Below are 11,731 nucleotides of genomic sequence, written 5' to 3' on the forward strand. Positions count from 1 at the left end.
CTCTTACAAAGGATTTCTATTAGAAATAACTCTTGCTCTTTTAAACTTTCTATTCAATAGAAAAATGATTGGGCAGCCAATCAGTATATCAGGATGACTTCTGAAAGATAATATGACTAGAATAATGGCTGCTGAAAATATAGCTTTGCCATCACCGAAATAAATTACATTTTACAATATTTTCAAGAAAACAGTTAATATAAATTTCTCTCAATATTATTTTACTGTAATTTTGATTTAATAAAAGGCGCAGGTGAGCATAAGAGACTTAACATAAAAACAACATAAAACATAAAAAATTTACTAAAAAATATTTTTATAATGTCTAAATAACTGTATTAATAATTCTATTATTAAAATATATTATTAAAATCGTATTCGTACCTTCAATTTCTGGTGATTGTAACTGAAAAATGATTGTATTATAACACTGTAACATTACATTATTTAATATATTATTTAATATTTAGCTTAATAATTTAAGGAAAGAATGCCCTAGCCACTTTAACCATTTTTTCTTCATCTTTTGCACATCATCTCTTTATTTGTTTTAAGTCTAAGCTCACCGAAAAGTAATCAGTTAAACACTATCTTTACGCTTAAGGACGAAAAAGTATTGCTAACAAGACCAAAGCTCAACGTATCTGGTGTATATCAACGAGCGAGAGTGACAGCAGAAGCCTGGAGTTAATGGATCTGGGAATGTGTGCGGAGGAATAGAGGGAGGAGACGAGGATGGTCAGAAGAGTCTCGACAGCGGTCTCAGGACAGAGCCGCTGTGAGTCACGTTAGCCCTGGAACAAATCTCTCAGTGTGCGCTGCTGTCACCATGGCCACAGTCACTCCTGCCCTCTGCTACATCAGCACCACCAGCATCCTCTGCCCTGCCTCCATTTTAGCCCAAAATATTCCAGCGCAAACACTGAGCCGCATTTAGACGGGTGTTGTCAATGCAATGTTTCACTAAAACCAGGAAACACTTCTATTCTATCATATTGCTGCTATAGTGCAAATGTGAATTAACACTGAAATGTGAAATATATATTCTGCAAAGATGATAACCATGAAATTTAAACTGACCTTATTGCATTCTTTATATGTTCCTGATCTGACGGTGCATGATTCATTAGCACACATTAGTCTACAGAAATGAAACATTTTATTATTCATTATTTCATTTTCATATTATAAAATATAGTATCTGAAAAAAAAAACACCAGAGTTTGTTTTTGTGTGTGTGTGTGTGTGTGTGTGTGTAAAAACACTGAATGTCATCCAAACATAAGAATGTCTTCTTTCTCTGTAACAAATTTCCTTTTTCCGCTGAGGTCACAATGATAACAGAGAGCCAAACCATCTTTCGATCTAGATCTATCCACTTTACACAATTCTCTCCATTCTAGTCTGATAAAACCAAGCTTCACTCCATTACTTCTTGATAAGTATCCAGTTTCACTCAGAAATGGGTTGCAAATGGCTTTAAATTCTGACTTAAATAATTGTGGGATGCGCAACTCAACCAGTTTAAATGACAAAAGAACAGTCATGGCACACACTATGTGTGGTGTATATCAGGGGCGTGCACAAACCTTTTGAGGGGCATGTGCTGAAACTGAAAAAGGGCACCCCCCTCCCTTTTTTATATCAAGATTATTTAGTAACCCTGCATAAAAGGAAGAAATGGTCACATCTTCATGACAAATTCAATAACACAAAATAATAGTCTCAAAAGCTTTAGATTTATTCACGATTAATAACAACCATAATAATAATATTAGATAATATAGATAAACAGGGTTTTAAGGGCTTCTTTAACCCTAATTACAACATCAACCTTCTGTGAGCCATGTACCTGGCAAAATTTGACACTGTGGTGGACCAGGGATGTTGGTCTCTTGAAGGTCTCTTATTCACTAAACTTTCCCTAAAATAAGCCAGCAATAAAAAAATAAATAAAAATAGTGTGAAAACTACAGTTGCAGTGAAGGATCACGTTACACTGAAGAGTACTGAACTGGAGTAAAGATGCTGAAAATTCAGCTTTGATCACAAAAATAAAATCACATTTTAAAATATTCAAATAGAAAACAGTTATTTAAAATTGTAAAAATATTACACAATATTACTGATTTTGCTGTATTTTGGATCAAATAAATGAACCCTTGGAATGAATCATGAATTACATTCTGTATGATAAAATATAACGATTTCACAGTGATCTTCTGTAAAAAAAATTTAGTTACTAACTTACTACATTACTGTAGTAAAACCATGTTTTACAACATTTTATACATGTGAGGACGAGCGGAGAGTATACCATCACGTGATTAGCCTAAATGTTAATAAATTAAGTGGATCAGCAATCATAAATCATAGAAGAAATTTCTTAGAAATATAGTTATGTAGGTGACGAGGATCACTCGTCGCTGTGTAAGTTCCAGTACGAAACAGCGCGGTGGCGCACCTGTTATGATTTTCCGATGGTACAAACAAATTATATGTTGTTGTATTACTTATCAATATATTGTTTTTGGCCAGCAAATGTGATTTTTATTTTTTTGTCCGTCATTAAAACGGCGACGGCGCCTGCCCCTGCCGGCATCACATTACATTTTCATCTACAGGTTACAAACTAGTTTTTGTAGCTATATAGACGGAGCGCTCAGTTTTTCCTGTGGTAAAATGCATTTGGCCAAAATAGCATTTTATAAAATAAGAAATGCAACTGTATGCACAGGCTATTTAAGTGTTGGCTATGACTAGATGGCAAATGCTAGCCCTCTCTCTCAGGCGACGTCCCACATCTCAGTCAGCGAGTCAGTCAGACATCAAATAAATAAATATGAGCCTTTATAGACAGTGTTTAGTAGTACTTATTCAAACAACAAGATATTTATTTACCCTTCGCAAAACTTTGTTCAGCTCAGCTGTTGTCTACTGTGCGGCTGCTGTGGAACTTCAGTTGATTTAATGAATATAGAGGGGGCGGAGTTATCAGCTTACTGACAGCTTGAGGATCGAATAAGATTTACACAAGCTCGTTTTAAGAACTTTCATTTGCTAAATATTTGTAAAACAGACAGACAGACGTAAAGGGTGACCAGTAGCATTGATAAAAAAAAAAAAAAAAAAAAAAAAAACACCACCAAACAAAAAGGGCACTTCGGGGTGTAAGGGCAAAAAGGGCATGTGCTCTGCAAAGGTTGAGCCCTACCTGTGCACGTGCCTGGTGTATATAAGTCCAGAGGAAAGGATAGGTCCCTCTATAAATGCTCATATTTTACCGCAGGGATTAATGGGTGAGAGATTAGCGTATGGTTCAGTTATATGCGGACTCATGCAGTATAAACCTAAGCATAATGCAGTTAAACTTCTCACTCTTCATGTGCATCACTTGTGAAACTGAGGACATTTGGATGTAGCCTTGAAAAAAAAATCTAAGTAAATCACACATCTATAGAGGAATGTGATGTCACTGTTATTTGTTACACTTCACAGAGGTTTTTGGCTTTTAACACATGCTGGGAGAGTAATGTACAGGTTTTTGTTCAAACACAAGCAAATAGGAAACATTTTTATATATAGCTCTACCTTGGTGTGTAAAGACACCTCTTCTGAGATTCTGCTTCAATTTGGCTGCCTTCAACAAAATCTGCATGCCTTTGATTTCACTCTGAACATTTACTCAGGCTTTGACCTGAATCATTGCTGTTATGCAAGTTTCTTTTGAACTTTTGTTCAAGTGATTTTGCAAAAGACTAACAGATGGAGAGTGGGTATTCAAATACACAGGAAAAACGTAGAACTAATCACCAATTACAGCAAGGAATAATCCCAAGAAAACATTTTATTTTAAATATTTTAATTAAAGAAATGGAAAGGGGGGGAGGGGCACCTGGAATATGATTTGACAGAGACATTTGGAGAAATTGACCATACATACACATTTTTTCAAAGCGTTGCTTCCAGACTAAAACTTAAGTCCATTATTCATAATATTGCATAGTGAAAAAGTTGTCTTGTCTGAATCAGGAGATAAATATGCACAGATCGAGCACTGTTTACAAGCCAAAACAGTTATAATCAAGTATGCCGGTGGATTTTGAAGTGAAAGGACAACAGTGGATGGAGTGTTATTATGAATTATGGACTTTTGGCCACAAGTGAAAGTTTAAAAATGAACACCCCTTAATGGTGGATTTGTTTCCTAAACATGATGTTAATTGGTGGACTGGAGTGTGGATTATTGTGATGTTTTTATCACATGTTTGGACTGGCGACACATATTCACTCCGATAAAGAAACAAACTCATCTACATCTTGGATGGTCTGAGGGTGAAGACATTTCCGGTAAATTCTAATTTGGGGGGAAACTACTCCTTGAATTGCTAAATTGCAATATTGTACTAAAAAATTTAGTTTATATATAAAAAAAAAATTCCAAATGTGGCATGGAAATGTACTGCACCAAACTCAAGTGGTAATCATATATTCCAGATCCCTGAATGAGTGAGTTACGAACTGCGGCCCAGTCAGAGAAGACATCAGCACCTGCACAGATCAATGATAAACACTCCTGCTGTTAAACCCTGTTCTCTCTCTTCCTCCTTTGCCACATCACTCCTTTGAGGATTCCTCACGAGGTTACTCTGAAAAGAGCACTGCAGCGCACAGAGCACACAATGATTGAGGAACAACTGCAATCCTGAGCAGCACCACCACTGACAGAGACACCAGAAGCTGTGTACCACAAACAGCCTGCAAATCAATTCACATTAGGAGAAACGGTCCTAGACAGGGTCCAGAAGTATGCAAACATAGTCACTCGTCCTACCAATGTCCTGATCAAAACTCAAAGACATTTGCATATCACATTATTTATTTTCTCTCTTTCAACTCTACCAACACTACTATAAGATATACAGCTTTACATACTTTCATTACTCTCTACATACTAACAATACAATCAGATACAAAACTCTAACATCAATCAAGATATGAATAGATATAGCAATCCTACCAACATTAAGGTCTACATACAGGCTATTATCATCAATGTTATACCATCGGAAATCTCTTCATATTAACAGTAGGCTATACTAACACCATACAGCTTTGCATATTTCATCAAAACTGCCAAATATCTAGCTCTACATAATCTACTCTTATATAAGAACTGATAAAGAGCACAGTTATCACCATTTGCATGCACTCAAGAGTAATGGTTGGTAATTTCCAGCTCAAAAATGCTATTTCACTTTCAAAGCAGCAGTGATATACAGACACATGTAGATGCACATAGAGCATCGCTGTGAATTCAGTCAAACCAAGTGACACTGCTGTCGTGACGAGACTGAATGCAGTCAGCAATGGAATAAAACATCGAGGAGATACACACGCGCACACATGGAGCAGGTTTCCATTCTTCATGTCTGCTGCAAGGTCATTTTGATGCTTCAAGATATAACGCGGTACAAATATCATTTTAATTTATATTTCTCTTGGTGGATCAATTATCGCAAATATGAAACTCGATACCAGTCCAAAATCATCCAGTGAAGAAAATGGAAAGCCCAATCAAGTCTTATTCTGATGGATATTTAGGTGAAGGGGCGAGGCTTAAGGTGCCGTATGTCTCTATGGGAATATGGCTTTTATCAATTACTCTTTTAATCTATGCTTTAACCCAATGGTAAATAAAGATTAATATACATACAAGCAATAAGTCACAATAGGCTACAACGTTCTGGGTGCAAAATACAGCGCGTTTCAACCAAAAAATTTAATAAAAAAATAAATAAAAAATAAAAAATTTTAATGTCTTGAGATGATGCATGTGCCGTGTAAAATGACAAAAGGTTGCCTTAAAAACAGATTTGATTTCATTTACGTAGGGTGCTATAATTATAAAGATTGTTGATGAAGACCACGTTTGCATCTATCATTGATGAGCACATATATAGCTCTACCTTGGTGTGTAAAGACACCTCTTCTGAGATTCTGCTTCAATTTGGCTGCCTTCAACAAAATCTGCATGCCTTTGATTTCACTCTGAACATTTACTCAGGCTTTGACCTGAATCATTGCTGTTATGCAAGTTTCTTTTGAACTTTTGTTCAAGTGATTTTGCAAAAGACTAACAGATGGAGAGTGGGTATTCAAATACACAGGAAAAACGTAGAACTAATCACCAATTACAGCAAGGAATAATCCCAAGAAAACATTTTATTTTAAATATTTTAATTAAAGAAATGGAAAGGGGGGGAGGGGCACCTGGAATATGATTTGACAGAGACATTTGGAGAAATTGACCATACATACACATTTTTTCAAAGCGTTGCTTCCAGACTAAAACTTAAGTCCATTATTCATAATATTGCATAGTGAAAAAGTTGTCTTGTCTGAATCAGGAGATAAATATGCACAGATCGAGCACTGTTTACAAGCCAAAACAGTTATAATCAAGTATGCCGGTGGATTTTGAAGTGAAAGGACAACAGTGGATGGAGTGTTATTATGAATTATGGACTTTTGGCCACAAGTGAAAGTTTAAAAATGAACACCCCTTAATGGTGGATTTGTTTCCTAAACATGATGTTAATTGGTGGACTGGAGTGTGGATTATTGTGATGTTTTTATCACATGTTTGGACTGGCGACACATATTCACTCCGATAAAGAAACAAACTCATCTACATCTTGGATGGTCTGAGGGTGAAGACATTTCCGGTAAATTCTAATTTGGGGGGAAACTACTCCTTGAATTGCTAAATTGCAATATTGTACTAAAAAATTTAGTTTATATATAAAAAAAAAATTCCAAATGTGGCATGGAAATGTACTGCACCAAACTCAAGTGGTAATCATATATTCCAGATCCCTGAATGAGTGAGTTACGAACTGCGGCCCAGTCAGAGAAGACATCAGCACCTGCACAGATCAATGATAAACACTCCTGCTGTTAAACCCTGTTCTCTCTCTTCCTCCTTTGCCACATCACTCCTTTGAGGATTCCTCACGAGGTTACTCTGAAAAGAGCACTGCAGCGCACAGAGCACACAATGATTGAGGAACAACTGCAATCCTGAGCAGCACCACCACTGACAGAGACACCAGAAGCTGTGTACCACAAACAGCCTGCAAATCAATTCACATTAGGAGAAACGGTCCTAGACAGGGTCCAGAAGTATGCAAACATAGTCACTCGTCCTACCAATGTCCTGATCAAAACTCATCAAAGACATTTGCATATCACATTATTTATTTTCTCTCTTTCAACTCTACCAACACTACTATAAGATATACAGCTTTACATACTTTCATTACTCTCTACATACTAACAATACAATCAGATACAAAACTCTAACATCAATCAAGATATGAATAGATATAGCAATCCTACCAACATTAAGGTCTACATACAGGCTATTATCATCAATGTTATACCATCGGAAATCTCTTCATATTAACAGTAGGCTATACTAACACCATACAGCTTTGCATATTTCATCAAAACTGCCAAATATCTAGCTCTACATAATCTACTCTTATATAAGAACTGATAAAGAGCACAGTTATCACCATTTGCATGCACTCAAGAGTAATGGTTGGTAATTTCCAGCTCAAAAATGCTATTTCACTTTCAAAGCAGCAGTGATATACAGACACATGTAGATGCACATAGAGCATCGCTGTGAATTCAGTCAAACCAAGTGACACTGCTGTCGTGACGAGACTGAATGCAGTCAGCAATGGAATAAAACATCGAGGAGATACACACGCGCACACATGGAGCAGGTTTCCATTCTTCATGTCTGCTGCAAGGTCATTTTGATGCTTCAAGATATAACGCGGTACAAATATCATTTTAATTTATATTTCTCTTGGTGGATCAATTATCGCAAATATGAAACTCGATACCAGTCCAAAATCATCCAGTGAAGAAAATGGAAAGCCCAATCAAGTCTTATTCTGATGGATATTTAGGTGAAGGGGCGAGGCTTAAGGTGCCGTATGTCTCTATGGGAATATGGCTTTTATCAATTACTCTTTTAATCTATGCTTTAACCCAATGGTAAATAAAGATTAATATACATACAAGCAATAAGTCACAATAGGCTACAACGTTCTGGGTGCAAAATACAGCGCGTTTCAACCAAAAAATTTAATAAAAAAAATAAATAAAAAATAAAAAATTTTAATGTCTTGAGATGATGCATGTGCCGTGTAAAATGACAAAAGGTTGCCTTAAAAACAGATTTGATTTCATTTACGTAGGGTGCTATAATTATAAAGATTGTTGATGAAGACCACGTTTGCATCTATCATTGATGAGCACATATTATTTTCCAATTGAATGAATCTGATACCTCAAATATAAAATTTAGCATTTAACTTTAAAACACACATTCAAACATAAATGTGGTATATTTAAAAAATTTACGAGCGCATTTAATCTATGTGCATGCTCATTATAAATTAGCTCCAAAAACACTCATTAATTAGCAAGGTCACTTACCAGAGCGATACGGTTATTATTTTCCCCAAAAGCTTTGTATGTATGATACAGTGAATTTTTAGTCGTGATGATGAGGAGGGCTGTGTGACATTGCCTGTATCTTCAACCCTGTAGCCGAAAGCGCGTGTGACGTGTAACGGGGCGCAACCCTACCACAAAGGCACAATGAACTATTCCTACTATGGCGAACGCTTGACTTATTAATATTAATCGGCACGCTGACGTTGCATGGTAACCTTCCTAGAGCGTCCAGTTACGTAATCTAGCTAGTATTCCTAGCCAAGCCTTCTCCGTACTAGAATTCGCTGATAGGACAACAGAATCACAAACTTCTGCTCTTCAGCCAAACAGTGGGGCGAACGTCACGCTGCGTCATTAATATTCATGAGACACGTAGAATTCCTTCGTTCGTCAGCTGACCTGCACTCTTTACGAACGTCTGCCTTTCAGCCAATCGTTTAGGTTTACTGACCTAACGTGTTGTTACGCAATTAATATTCATAAACCAAGCCGTGGCCATAGTACGATTCGCTAACTCGCATCCCTCATCTCGAGCGCACCGTTCTCCAATGTGCAAGACAGTGACCCTAAATGAATAGGCTATCAGCATCACCAAAGCTTTAAGAGAAACGCGTTTCATTATGATCAAAAGTATTAAATATGTCTAATCTAAACTGCCTACAAAAGGTTTCACGGAAACATGCGTGTTTTCCTCGAATAATCGATTGCGGCAATAGTCGCGTTTCTTTATAATTTAATTTCATATTGTGTGGTTAACATATAATCCTTTTAAAACATGTAGTGAGTCTGAAATCAATGGTCTGTGCATGAATGCACACGTGCTGTGTCTCGTGCACAAAAGCACGGAATGATGCGCTTTCCTGTCTTTCTCCATCGACTGTTATTAATGTAAAATTGACGCAGCCTGCTGCCTTTATCAAAGGTTAAAACACTGCCAATTAATAACTGTCTGCTAGAGGAAAGAAAGGACAAGGTTTTCAAACATTTAGATTCCACAGACCCCCAAATATGATTGTCATGATCCCTGTGCATCCAGGTGCTATGTGTGTTTCATGTAGCCTAAAGACGCAATTTATACTGAGAAAAATTAACAAATATTGGCCTACGTGAAACAAAAAAAAAAATTCTATAACGTAACATTACATTTTTTTCTCTTCTTGATGCACTGTAGCTTACATGTTTTACTGATTGATTGACTGATTTAAATCAAATTAATATATTTATATAGCTATGTTTAATTATGTTTTTTATACTGTTTTCCTGTGAACTTTTCCCCTGACACCAGTCTGAAAACTCCTGTGATAGTGAACTATCAAAACAGAATAATTTTCTCTTGAATAAAAATAAGCCAATATTTATGCTAATAACCTCTTAAATAAAGGCTGTAATTTGTCTACGCTGACACTTTTTTGCAATAACGAATCAGTCAGATATAAATTTTTGTTTTTAGGCTTAGCACGTCCAATGGAATAGCAGTATGATATAAGACACAAAGTAACAGTAACAATATGATTCAAATGCTAACAAATAATGTTCTGCCATATTTAATTTCCAGCAGTTTCCTAATTGCCATGGTTATGATGCTGATTCTGACATCATTTATAAAAGCTGTTGTTTTCAAAGATGGAACATTAGCATCACAAATCTGGAAAAATCTGCTTCCACATCATTTTGGGATATTTCTTATTTTGTCTCTTGTGGAATTGCAATGAAACCTGCACTGCAAAACCTGTGCCTGTCAGACAGGGATCCAGAAGTGCCAGTATTATTGGACATAATGGACTAATGCAGTGCTTAGCAACAGGCAGTATGATGATGTGACTGGTTTTCAAATAAGGCTGCAAGTCACCATTCTCCTGCTTACAACAGAAGCATCTGCTGATGGACAGGTCTCTGAAGAAGCTAATACACAACAGTACCTCAACACCAAAATGATGGGCAACTACTTAATCATGTAAACTTGAAATCTCTGTATAACCTGGATAAGCAATCATAACCACTAAAGCCTGACATATTAAGTTTAATAATTTGGAATAGACCCCTGAACCTTTAGAAAAAATAGTGTGTTTCTTGAGTATAATAATCAATAGAAATTTTATGGCTTACTGTACATTGTACGATATAATGAGAATACTTAGCTCACTTGAAGAGGGAAAACAGCTCCGTTTTATTCCAAACTGAGCAAAAACATGAAGTTTGGTGCAGTTGCTGATATTTATAGTATATGACCAAAAAGTAAGCTGAAATTCTGATAGCTTAAATGTAAGTCATTAAGATTTGTAACATACTACTTACATAAAAGGCTTATAAATATCAGTTGTCACTCTATATCTCGCAACAATATGTCTTTAGTATGATGATATGCAAATGCTTACTTTTATGATCAAAGCTGTATATTTGCAAAATACAAAACAATTATTGACCTTTCTGAAAATTATGTAAGGATGTTCAAGTAAAGTTGCTTCTTGAATCTTGAAATATTACTAACAAAATAAAAGTTATTTTTATGTTAACATCACAGAAATCGGTTAAGATTTTACAACAAAAAGACACATTAATGATGACCTGAAGTGGGTATAAAAACTCTTGTTCAATAGAATTGCTCAACAGATTTTTCAGCCATGTTTTGTTTATGTTTATAATTCGGAGGGCTTAGAAATTTGCATGTCGAATATAATACAGTAGTATCAATTGTAGTGCTTTTCAACCATCTGTGTTTCCTGTTAATTGCTAAAATCTACTAAAATCTTTAACATACTTATTTTTTTTTAGCAAAAACAAGCCAGACTTAATGGTGCACATTATTTCAAATAAAAAAATGGGTTAGAAACTGCATTTCATGATGACTTTTACAGTATGCAAAGCACTTGGTTATGTTGCAGTTCTTTAGAAGTCCCTAAAAGTTTGTGAGCAAGTAAACAATTTAATCAAGAACATTGTGTTTTATATGATGCCGTCTTATGGAAATGTTAGGAAAACTGCTACCTCCTTACAGGGTAATCATCATCAAGCTGTAATACGGCCATTAGAAGAGAACAACAAAATTATTAGCTCTATTTAATTCCCCAAAACCATGTCACAACAATGGATTACTTCATTAATGCTAAATTACACCTCTCTGCCTCATGAGGAGACGGCACCTAATAAAACAGAAAACCTCCAACTCCAGCAGATGCTTCTGAGTCATCTTAAT

General features: G+C 35.9%; 1 protein-coding gene across 1 annotated transcript in view; it reads right to left on the reverse strand.

Annotated features, from left to right (window-relative positions):
* The window catches only part of sv2a (synaptic vesicle glycoprotein 2A), a 37,182-nt gene extending 28,527 nt beyond the window's left edge, over positions 1 to 8,655 (reverse strand). Inside the window, exon 1 of the mRNA XM_026283281.1 lies at positions 8,518 to 8,655. The gene's annotated coding sequence lies outside the window, so the exon portion shown is untranslated. The remainder of the gene's footprint in view (positions 1 to 8,517) is intronic.
* Positions 8,656 to 11,731: the final 3,076 nt, after the last annotated feature.

Source organism: Carassius auratus, chromosome 16 (assembly GCF_003368295.1).
Source record: "Carassius auratus strain Wakin chromosome 16, ASM336829v1, whole genome shotgun sequence".
Lineage (NCBI taxonomy): Eukaryota > Metazoa > Chordata > Actinopteri > Cypriniformes > Cyprinidae > Carassius > Carassius auratus.